The sequence below is a fragment of the Bos grunniens genome, chromosome 16 (genome assembly GCF_055505025.1).
Source record: "Bos grunniens cultivar Pamir isolate PY7600 chromosome 16, Bosgru_T2T1.0, whole genome shotgun sequence".
Taxonomy (NCBI): Eukaryota; Metazoa; Chordata; class Mammalia; order Artiodactyla; family Bovidae; genus Bos; species Bos grunniens.
The window spans coordinates 44,419,440-44,431,792 of record NC_141180.1 but is presented as its reverse complement, the minus strand read 5'-3'; positions in this window follow the sequence as shown (position 1 = coordinate 44,431,792).

Here is a 12,353-nt window from a genome sequence, read left to right as displayed (position 1 = left end):
GATAGATTATGCAGAGATAATTCTGCTTCTGCCTCGGGGGAAAATTTAGACACAAGATTGACAGAAAGGAATGATATGGTTAGTCTACTCGCCTCTCCTGACTTCCATCCCTGCACGGTCATTCCTCTGGTAGCAAAAGAGCTAAAACTAAGTCATAACTACTGTCCTGAAGGGACTTGAACACTCAGTGAATGGCAGAGTCAAGCTCTGCTTAAGGTCTGCTCTTTCTTCATCAAGTCAGAGTAAGAAGAAAAATATACCAAAGGTTATTGTCTTTACTATTACATCTCAATTCTACAAATAACTTTATTTGGATCTCCTACAGTGTGCCAGGTAGGCCAGGAGATACAGAAATAAATGATGCACTTCATTTCTGTCCAGTTGCTCAGAGATGCCTGCATGAAAGCAGGGCAATACATCAATAAAAAAGGAGAGACAGACAATCCAGAAAATATAATAGATATGAAGCAGCATCACAGCAAGTGTGGGAAGAAGGAGAGTCCATACCCAGGAACTAGAGAAAGAACATTCCCACAGTGATGGGAGAGAAAGATCTGAGGGTGAATAATTACGCAGTGCAGTGTACAGCAAGGTCACCAGTGTTTTAATGGAACCACTTTGAACCATGATGGATCTGACTTCATAGTCTCAGAAGCTTCCAAAGTGGATGGCTGACATTAAGGAAGGAAGAAAGAAGAGATAATTTAGACTCATTAGATTGAGGATTTGTGGGGTGGGGAGGGAGTACTTAATTATAGTTGGAGTTGTTGCTTAGTTGCTGAGTCATGTCCAACTCTTTTGCAACCCCATGGACTGTAGCCCACCAGGCTCCTCTGTCCATGGGATTTCCCAGACAAGAATACTGGAGTGGATTGCCATTTCCTTCTCCAAAGGATCTTCCCTACCCAGAGACAAAACCTGGGACAGGGGGATTCTTTACCACTGTAAAGCCATGGTTAGAAGTTATCTTAAAATAAGTCATGCTTTCTAAGTATATTCTTCTTAAGCTTGGTGATTATTACTTTGAAGTTAACATTTTTAATAAAAATGCCACTGTTTTTTGAAATACAACTCATTGTTCACATACAGGATAAGGCAACGAGAGTTTTTGTTTTTAAGAGGTAAACTTTTTATTTTACAACAATGTGTAATTTACAGAGAACTTGGAAAAATAATGCAGAGATCCCCAGATAGCCTATACTGTTTCCTATAATGTTAATATCATACAGTAACCAATGTTTTTACATTAGTATTAACTAAAGTCTGTGTTTTATTCAGATTTCCTCTATTTTTTTATCTAAGGGAGTTATTTATTCCCAAAGTAAAAGCATAAGATCAAACCTGGAAAATGAACTAAAGAAATACAAACATCTGGGTCAAATGCCTTCTGTCACTAGATTTTCTCATTTAACCACAATTCAGTAAGGCTTCTAAGCCTGAGTTGTGTATTGAACCTAAACTAGTTGTACCAAAGTCCTGCAAATCTGCTGGGCCATCAAGGGTTGTTTTTGCTTAAGGATCACAAAGGCTTTGACCACTGGTCACAATTATGTTAGCTCTAAAGCTGTTTACTATCATTAGAATTAAGGATTCCCCAGGTGGCTCAGTGGTAAAGAATCTGCCTGTCAAAGCAGGAGACACAGGAAACTTGAGTTCAATCCCTGGGTAGGGAAGGTCCCTTGGAGAAGGAAATGGCACCCCACTCCAGTATTCTTGCTTGGAGAATCTCATGGACAGAGGAAGTTGGTGGGCTACAGTCCATGGGGTCACAAAAGAGTTGGAAACAACTGAGGGACTGAGCACACATGCATCACTAGAATTAAGGCACCAGAATTGGATAAACTATCAGTATTAGAAAAATTCCCTTAAGTTTCAAGCTATGGAGGAAAAGCAAAGACCTGGAGTTAGAAAGGCAGCCCCTGCCCTTGATTATCTCAGCCGTGAGAAAGTCTACTCATGGTAACTCAGTTTAAGTATTTTTTTCTCACTCCTTTGACATCTTTCTCAGTCCCAGACTGCCAGTTAGCTCAGTAACTATTAGTTCCTTCCAGGCATCCTAAAGGGTCTTTGCTCATTTTAGTTTAATCATTTTAGTTCAGTTTTAACATCAGCCAATGTCTGGCAACAACAAAAAATTTAACAGAAGTACAAAATAAACTCCCTGCTGAGAGCAAATTCTTCTCTTTTCTTCCTCAGATTTTCTAAGTATCAGAAGATCTTTTTAAAAAGTAGAATATTGAGTGTTCAGTGAATGATTATGGCCTGGCAAATTCCATCTCTGGCATCTGCACAACCATAGTTAGTTATTGGTATCTAGTCAGGAGTTCATCTACTACTGAGCAGATTAGATTTTAAAAGTTGTTAATAAGTCCATTTGTACATAAGTCTATAGTGAGGGTACCTAGTAACTATCGTGCATACAGTGGAGCCCAACTTCCTGGGTTCAAATCCCAGCTCTGCTATTTATTACCTGCAACCTGGCGATACAAACTCTCTGTGCCTCAGTTTTTTTTTTTATGTTTAAGATGGGGGAGGGAACGATAATATCTCCTTGATGTGAGAATTAAATTCATTCACACACGTACCTGACACAAAAAGTATTCAAAAATCACCAATACTATTAGTAAGCTATACAAACAAATTTCTCCAGAGAACTGTAGATATTGATGGCTTCAGTTCCAACTCTTATAGACCTCTTAAAAAGATGTTATTTTATCTTTATGTTCACTGCATATAAAATTTATTTTTTTTGCATATAAAATTTATAAGAGACTAGGTCTTCAACAACTATGAACATTTTCATAAATTTCTCTAAGTTAGGATACTTATGTCTGAACAATGAAAGTATCCTTTTCATAAAATTCATGGCTGTAATATCAAAGTGGTATTGGATACTACAGTTTTTTTAGCTCACTCTTTTTGTTTTGCTTTGCCTTTCAAAACAGCAAAACCCAGCAAATGCAGCTTAAGTCATGATTGACCGCAAAACTATAATAGCTACAGGTGACTGCCAACAACACCTGTTGGTGGTGGCAGAGCTTATATGCACAGCTTTTTGTCTATAAAATTAATGTTTAAAGGTCATACATAGAGGATGTTCTTTACTAAAATAAAGAGATTAAAAATACATATTCATCTAAAAAAAATGTAGACTCTGTGTATCAGTGTCCAGAGGAGTCCGTGGCATAGATATAAAATAAATAGCTATTGCTGAATGAGTGAATGACAGGTACTTTGGTGAATACTCTTTGTATATCATCTCTTAAAGCAAACAAAGAAAGGGTAGGATAATTATCTGCTCTCTGTAGATAAGAAAGGGTCTTCCCCGGTGGTGCAGTGGTAAAGAATCTGCCTGCAATGAAGAAGACATGGGTTCAATCCCTGTGTTGGAAAGATTGCCTGGAGGAGGAAATGGAAAACCACTCCAGTATGCTTGCCTGGAAAATTCCATGGACAGAGGGGCATGGCAGGCTCTAGCCGATGGGGTTGCAAAAAAGTCGGACATGACTGAGCACAAGCACACATAGATAGGAAACCCAAACTCAGACTGGTTAGATAATCTAAACACCCAGCTATCCAGTTCTAAAAGCTTCCTTCTCCACAGCTCCATACAATAGGGTGAAAAGGTAATCACTCATCTGAGTGTTGTGATGAAAACCTGAGAGATGGACAAAGGTCAGACAAAGCTCACCTGAGTGGAACTCTGAGTGGTAATTCCAGGAGCCATGCCCCAGTTCATGAAGGAGAAGCACAAGACACCTGACAAGCACAAGACACCTGACAAGCACAAGACACATCTGAGCCGAAGGGGGAGACCCCCAGTGTGCCAACTAGTCCAAGATGAGATCTGGGAGGACTGATAGGAGAGAGGGGAGCCTGGTAGACTCCCAAGATTCACTTGTAGAGGGCTTCTTCATTTTCCTGATGATAATAGAAATAGATTCTCATTTTTTAAAAATTTCAGGCTAGTCAGACATTTTTAAAATGTAAAAATATTCTTTAATCCCACCACATGGATTTAATATTGTGCCATATAACCTTCCAGATATTTTTCTCTGTGTGATTATATACACTTTTTTTAATGCACAAAGCAGGACCCCTTTTGAAAGCCTGAGGCTGCACCCTACAGACCTGCCCCTGTTTGTCCTGATAGCACAACAAATGTTCACACCTGATTTCTGACACTTAGCTTCACTGTTCATTTGTGAAATGAGAAGATCATCATAGTCTACCCCCCCACCCCCGCTTTTATTTAAAACAAAAGTACCTATATCCTTTGGCCTTTAGGGGATTTAGGGGATGTTTTCCCTTTCAAAATTAAGGTGCACAATTCTTACTACAGTCCTATTCTGCTGATATCGACATAGAAATGACTTAAAAGTGAAGCTAAACAATGACTGCTTATCATTTCAAATTGTCTTTTTAAATACTCACCTGAAAACAGAAGCCCATGACTTATTAAAGGCATGCTGATGGAGCCCCAGTGTAAAATTTTAGCTGTTGGAGATCCGTCTGGTCTTCATCTCTGAGTATAGGGCTTTATATAGTATTCAGCATAAATCACACCAGTCTCTGGATAAGTAAATTGTGATTTTTTTCCCCTTTGTTGAAATAAACATGCTTATTGTTTTTCTATGGTTGTCTTCTTTAATTACAGTGTTTCACTGAACCACAACACATGGCTCTTATAAATGTGTTATCATGCCAGGGGAGGAATGGTAAAGCCAGTCAAGGAAGCCAACCAGCTCTAGCAAGAAGGCAGTTCCAGGAGCAGCATATTGGCCTAAGAGAACAAGAGGTGAGCAACCTGTTGTATATGACATCTGATTTCCAAAAAGTGGAACACTTTCTACATTCAGACTGTTCCATCCACATCCAGCTGACTTGTACCTTTAAGTTGGTGTAAAATAATAATGTAGTGATGAGCATCAGCAGAGCCAAGAAGTACAATGGTAGTAAGTGTGGTCAATGTTCAGCAGATGTTGGATATGATGATGGTGATGAACTAATTTTCCTCCTCTTGTTTTCATTGGGTGTCATATGTACCCAGTACTACAGAGAACACAAAGAGAAAGTTCCTGACGTGTACTGAGCATTGTCAAATATTGGGTCAAGTCCTTTACTTACATTGAATGATTTAATCCTGACAACAACTCTACACAAATTCTTAAGCTTTTCTTATTCCCATTTTTCAGATAAGAAAACAGATTTAGATGAAATTTTTCCAGTGTCACAACACCTGAATAGTCCTTTCTCTAGAGAAAAAAAGAAAAAGGGTGCATATATATTTGTTGAGTACCTCACTAGCTACGTACTCATCTAATGTAACATATGGCAACCAAATATATTCTCATCTAAACCTTTATGATAGCCAATGTTGGTGAGGGTGTGCAGAGTCATTCTCATACAATTGCTGCTGCTGCTGCTGCTGCTGCTAAGTCGCTTCAGTCGTGTCCGACTCTGTGCGACCCCATAGACGGCAGCCACCAGGCTCCCCCGTCCCTGGGATTCTCCAGGCAAGAACACTGGAGTGGGTTGCCATTTCCTTCTCCAATGCATGAAAGTGAAAAGGGAAAGTGAAGTCGCTCAGTCGTGTCCGACTCTTAGCTACCCCATGAACTGCAGCCTACCAGTCTCCTCCATCCATGGTATTTTCCAGGCAAGAGTACTGGAGTGGGGTGCCATTGCCTTCTCCCATACAATTGCTAATAACTATCAAAAACATGTCTATGCTTTTTAACCCAAACAGCTTTGATTATAGGAATATACCTTACATGTTTATTGGAGCAAATGTGTCATGATGAAAGTACCATGAAATCTTTACAATATTTACTTTGTTCATAATATCAAAAGGTGATACCAAAACAAAAGGCTTTTTACATGGAACTAAGGGCTTCCCTGGTGGCTCAGCTGGTAAAAAATCCACCTGCAATATGGGAGACCTGTGTTCAATCCCTGGGTTAGGAAGACCCCCTGGAGAAAGGAACGGCTACCCACACCAGTAACCTGGCCTGGAGAATTCCATGGATACAGTCCATGGGGTTGAAAAAGAGTTCAACATGACTGAGCAACTTTCATTTTATGAAACTAATCAAAGTATACTATACAAATAATAAAATACCATATAGCCTTTTAAAGAATGTGGTAGATAGATAAAAGTATCCAAGACACATATTTTGACTGGAATTGCAATCATATATCAGCTCTAGGTTCAAAGGACAGAAAAATCCATATGAACAGACACAACCAAGATTGCCTGTGAAGGAAAATGAAACTTGATTTGTGTCTCAACTTAAAAAATGGAATGATTTTGGCCAGGTGAGGAAAAGAGGAAGGACCAGGGAAGGCTGTTTTACAGTGGAAAGAACCCTGGTTTTAGAGTTAAAAACCCTGGTTTTGGAGTGCAAATCATCTCCGGTCTGAATCAGGGTGTCCCAGAGCTTGTACATGAAAGTACCAAGATTTTCAGAGAAAAGGTGCATTCCCCAGGAGAATACAAGGTGGCTACTGGGAAGAGAAATTTCTTTGGAAGTCTCAAGTTTCCTACCTTTGACTTTGGCTAATGGACATTATGTTGTTTCATTGAAACTGAAAAATTAGGAATGTTGGACCAAATTGAAGAGAGCTGGTACAGCATATCAGATTCAGTGTGCAATTTCTCTTTTCTTTCTTAGAGACATGGTTTCTCAATAACACAAGCTCCCATAATTATATGGACAAAAATAATGGAAAGTGAAAACTAAGAACCTAGAGTTGTGTTAGCAGCTAGTGGAACTTATTTGTCAAAGCTCGTGATTCTTATTTCTTTTTACTTGTTTATACGTGTTTTTACAAGGCGACTGATTTTTTAAGAAGTGAGCGTTGATGGTAGAAGGGCTATATATTCCTCAGGAAGGGCCACTAATTTGCTGGTTTATATTCGGATTCTGTATAAAACATCATTTGAAAAATAAATTCATGCCTCAAAAAGAAAAGGATTAAAAATCACAGCTTTAGATACCAGTTAATAATCTTTAGGCAAGATATCTACACCATGAGCAGTTAACAATAAATGGTACTATCTGGGTTCATTTGAGTCATTTATGACTCTGAAAGAGCTTCACGCCCCTCTCACCAGATATAACTGAGAGTGAAAAGTATGTAGTCCAGATTTACAACAACCAATGAACCATTGTTACTAATAAACACAGTTTACTAGTAAAGAACTGTCTTAAGTAAAAATTCTTACTAAAATGCAAAAATAGCCTCATTAAGTCTACATCTAGGAGAGAAGCCTGGGGAAATAGAATGAACAGAGAGCACTGGGAAGAGAACAGGCTCTAGAATCAGACAGGTTTGAGTATGACCAGCTATGGGACCTTAGTCCAGTTACATAAACATTCAACACAGTTTTTTCAACCACAAGACATATGTCTATTATAAGCATTTTCCATTTTATATATATATATATAGAGAGAGAGAGAGTGCCTGAGACAGGAATTATGGTGCCATTAAAAAAAAATAGTGGTTATTATTAGACGAGTCACTTAACTTTGAGCCTAGTTTTCTTATTTAGAAAAATGAATAATGATTCCTATGGGAGAATATGTATGTAAAGAATTTCTGAGCTTTAAAATTCTCTAAAGATTTAAGTTTATTATCAATAATCAGAAGAAATTATATAAAGACATGAGGCATTAACTAATACATGGGTTATATAAAACTGTATGATTTCTATCTCTGAAAATATGGTAAGCTAAATAACATATAAATCTTCCCAACAAAAACCCTTAAAATTGCTGGATTAGATATGGCATGCCTCTCAAATGTATGGCTGAACTTGCATGGAAATAAGGGAATTCCCCAGGGAGTGCTCAAGAGAAGTGTGTTCTGAGGATAACTTTCATTCTCTTTACCCATGGAAAAACATGAGAACAGGACACAGTTTCTTGAAACTCACAAGGTAAAGAAATGAATCCAAGACCTCTGCATAAAATCAGGAACTGAAAAATCCTCAGTGAAGGGGAACAAGGAAAATGTCTGCCCACTGACAAAGGGTGCATAGAATAGTACTTGATATATTCTCCAGGACTCTTTGGAAAAAAGTATCCTCTGAGAATTCACAACCCCAACCTGCCCTCATGTGGATTAGAGGTTCATGTTTACACTATCTGTATAGTCTCAGAAACCCCAAGAGAAGAAAGGAACATAAGATGACCCTAGGGCATGAACAAAATAAAATTTTAGCAATGGCCAAAATAAATCATTCTGGAGGGGCAGATATACAACACAGCTTCCACAGGCAACCCATAGACAAAGCCAAGTTGAACATGAGCTCAAAAGTAAAAACTATAAAGAACATGAGTGACTAAGCCACCATGAGCAAGAGTCAGCAAAAACAAAAAGAGCTCAGTCTGATTCCTAAGAATTCAGATAATACAATTATTGCTTAAATTATAAGAATGTGTTTATAAATTAATAAATTAAGGATGTTAAACATTTAAAACATGAAAAAATAAGATAGCTATCAAGAAGTAAGAATTTTTGGAAAAATTTAACTCCTAGAAGGGAAAAATGTTGTGATTAAAAATTTTTTTTTTACTTTTTAAAATTAATTTATTTATTTTGATTAGAGGATAATTACTTTACAATATTGTGATAGTTTTTGCCATACATTAACATGAATCAGCCACAGGTATACATGTGTCCCCCATCTTGAACCCCCTCCCACCTCCCTCCCCATCCCACCCCTCAGGGTTGTCCCTGTGCACCAGCTTTGAATGCCCTGTTTCATGTATCAAACTTGGACTGTTGATCTATTTCACATATGGTAATATACATGTTTCAATGATATTCTCCCAAATCATCCCACCCTCGCCTTCTCCCACAGAGTCCAAAAATCTGTTTTTTATATCTGTGTCTCTTTTGCTGTCTTGCATATACGGTCATCATTACCATTTTTCTAAATTCCATATATATGCATTAATATACTGTATTGGTGTTTTTCTTTCTGACTTCACTCTGTATAATAGGCTCCAGTTTTATCCACCTCATGGCAAATAGATGGGGAAATAGTGGAAACAGTGGCTGACTTTACTTTTCTGGGCTCCAAAATCACTGCAGATGGTGACTGCAGCCATGAAATTAAAAGACACTTACTCCTTGAGAAGGAAAGTTATGACCAACCTAGATAGCATAATAAAAAGCAGAGACATTGCTTTGTCAACAAAGGTCCATCTAGTCAAGGCTACGGTTTTTCCAGTAGTCATGTTTGGATGTGAGAGTTGGACTATAAAGAAAGCTGAGCACCGAAGAATTGATGCCTTTGAACTGTGGTGTTGGAGAAGACTCTTGGGAGTCCCTTGGACTGCAAGGAGATCCAACCAGTCCATCCTAAAGGAGATCAGCCCTGGGTGTTCATTGGAAGGACTGATGCTGAAGCTGAAACTCCAATACTTTGGCCACCTCATGAGAAGAGCTGACTCATTTGAGAAGACCCTGATGCTGGGAAAGATTGAGGGCAGGAGGAAAAGGGGATGACAGAGGATGAGATGGTTGGATGGCATCTCAGTGGACATGAATTTGGATGGACTCCAGGAGTTGGTGATGGACAGGAAGGCCTGGCGTGCTGCAGTTCATGGGGTTGCAAAGAGTCGGACATGACTGAGTGACTGAACTGAACTGATCATTAGAATAAAAAAAAAAAAAGAAAAAGAAAAAAAATTTTTTAAAAATGGGCAAAAAAAAAAATAATTCAAATGCATTCCTTCTAATAACTGAGTAATATTCCATTGTGTATATGTACCACAGCTTTCTTATCCATTTGTCTGCCAATGGACATCTAGGTTTGTTTCATGTCCTAGCTATTGTAAACAGTGCTGTGATGAACATTAGGGTACACATGTCTCTTTCAATTCTGGTTTCCTCAGTGTGTATGCCCAGCAGTGGGATTGCTCTTTCATATGGGAGTTCTATTTCCAGTTTTTTAAGGAATTTACACAGTGTTCTTCATAGTGGCTGTACTAGTTTGCATTCCCACCAACAGTGTAAGAGGGTTTCCTTTTTTCTGCACCCTCTCCAGAATTTAGACTTTTTGACAGAAGCCATTCTTACTGTCATGAGATGGTACCTCATGGTGGTTTTGATTTACATTTCTCTGATAATGAATGATGTTGAGCATCTTTTCATGTGTTTTTTAGCCATCTGTATGTCTTCTTTGGAGAAATGTCCATTTAGTTCATTGGCCCATTTTTTGATTGGGTCGTTTATTTTTCTGGAATTGAGCTGCATGAGCTGCTTGTATATTTTGGAGATTAATTCTTTGTCAGTTGCTTCGTTTGCTATTATTTTGTCCCATTCTGAAGGCTGTCTTTTCACCTTGTTTGTAGTTTCCTTCATTCTGCAAAAGCTTTTAAGTTTAATTAGATCCCATTTGTTTATTTTTGCTTTTATTTCCATTACTCTGCAAGGTGGGTCATAAAGGATTTTGCTGTGATTTATGTCAGAGAGTGTTTTGCCTATGTTTTCCTCTAGGAGTTTTGTAGTTTCTGGTCTTACATTTAGATCTTTAATCCATTTTGAGTTTACTTTTGTGTATGGTGTTAGAAAATGTTCTGGTTTCATTCTTTTACAGGTGGCTGACCAGTTTTCCCAGCACCACTTGTTAAAGAGATTGTCTTTTCGCCACTGTATATTCTTGTCTCCTTTGTCAAAGATAAGGTGTCCATAGGCGCATGGGTTTATCTGTCAGTACCATATTGTCTTGACAACTGTAGCTTTGTAGTATAGTCTGAAGTCATGCACATTGATTCCTCCAGTTCCATCCTTCTTTCTCAAGATTGCTTTGGCTATTCGAGGTTTTTTGTATTCATAAAAATATCCATACAAATTGTGAAATTATTTGTTCTAGTGCTGTGAAAAATACCGTTGGTAGCTTGATAGGGATTGCATTGAATCTAAAGATTGCTTTGGGTAGTATACTCATTTTCACTATATTGATTCTTCCAATCCATGAACTTGGTATATTTCTCCATCTATTTGTGTCATTTTTTATTTCTTTCATCAGTGTTTTATAGCTTTCTATATATAGGTCTTTTGTTTCATTAGGTTGATTTATTCCTAAGTATTTTATTCTTTTCATCACAATGGTGAATGGAATTGCTTCCTTAAATTCTCTTTCTGTTTTTTCATTGTTAGTGTACAGGAATGCAAGGGATTTCTGCATATCAATTTTATATCCTGCAATTTTACTATATTCATTGATTAGCTCTAGTAATTTTCTCTTGAAGTCTTTAGGGTTTTCCATGTAGAGGATCATGTCATCTGCAAACAGTAAGAGTTTTATTTCTTCTTTTCCAATCTGGATTCCTTTTATTTCTTTTTCTTCTCTGAATGCTGTGGCTAAAACACCCAAAACTATGTTGAATAGTAATGGTAAGAGTGGGCATCCTTGTCTTGTTCCTGACTTTAGGAGAAATGCTTTCAATGTTTCACCATTCCGGGTAATGTTTGCTGTGGGTTTATCATATATGGCTTTTATTGCATTGAGGTATGTTCCTTCTATGCCTGCTTTCTGGAGGCTTTTTTAAATCATAAACAGATGCTGAATTTTGTCAAAGTGTTTCTCTTCATCTATTGAGATAATCATATGGTTTTTACCTTTCAATTTATTAATGTGGTTTATTGCATTGATTTGTGAATATTGAAGAATCCTTGCATCCCTGGGATAAAGCCCACTTTGTCATGATTATGATATTTTTAATATGTTGTTGGATTCTGTTTGCTAGAATTTTATTAAGGATTTTTGCATCTATGTTCATCAGTGATGTTGGCCTGTAGGTTTTCTTTTTTTGTGGCATCTTTGGTTTTGGTATTGGAGTGATAGAGGCCTCATAGAATGGGTTTGGCAATTTACCTTCATTTGCAATTTTCTGGAAGAGTTTGAGTAGGATAGGCGTTAGCTCTTCTCTAAATTTTTGGTAGAATTTACCTGTGAAGCCATCTGGTCCTGGGCTTTTGTTTGTTGGAAGGTCTTTTTATTACAGTTTCGATTTCCATGCTTGTGGTGATGTGATTAAATTTAAAGCTAAAATAAAGAGCAGATTAAATACATCTGTGGGAAGAATAAGTCAACCAAAATAGAGCTGAAGAAAAAAAATTCATAATTCAGAACAGAGAAAGAACTTAAAAATATGAAAGAGAAGGAAAATGTCATAATACTAGAATGTGAAGGTTTGGAATGTTTCTGATAAGAGAAGGACAGGGAGAATGGGGAAGACAACATCTACTAGATAATGGCCAAGGATTTTTCCCTGGTGAAAAGCAAGAATCCTCTGATTCTGGATACAAAAGAATACCAAAGAGGAGAAAGAAAA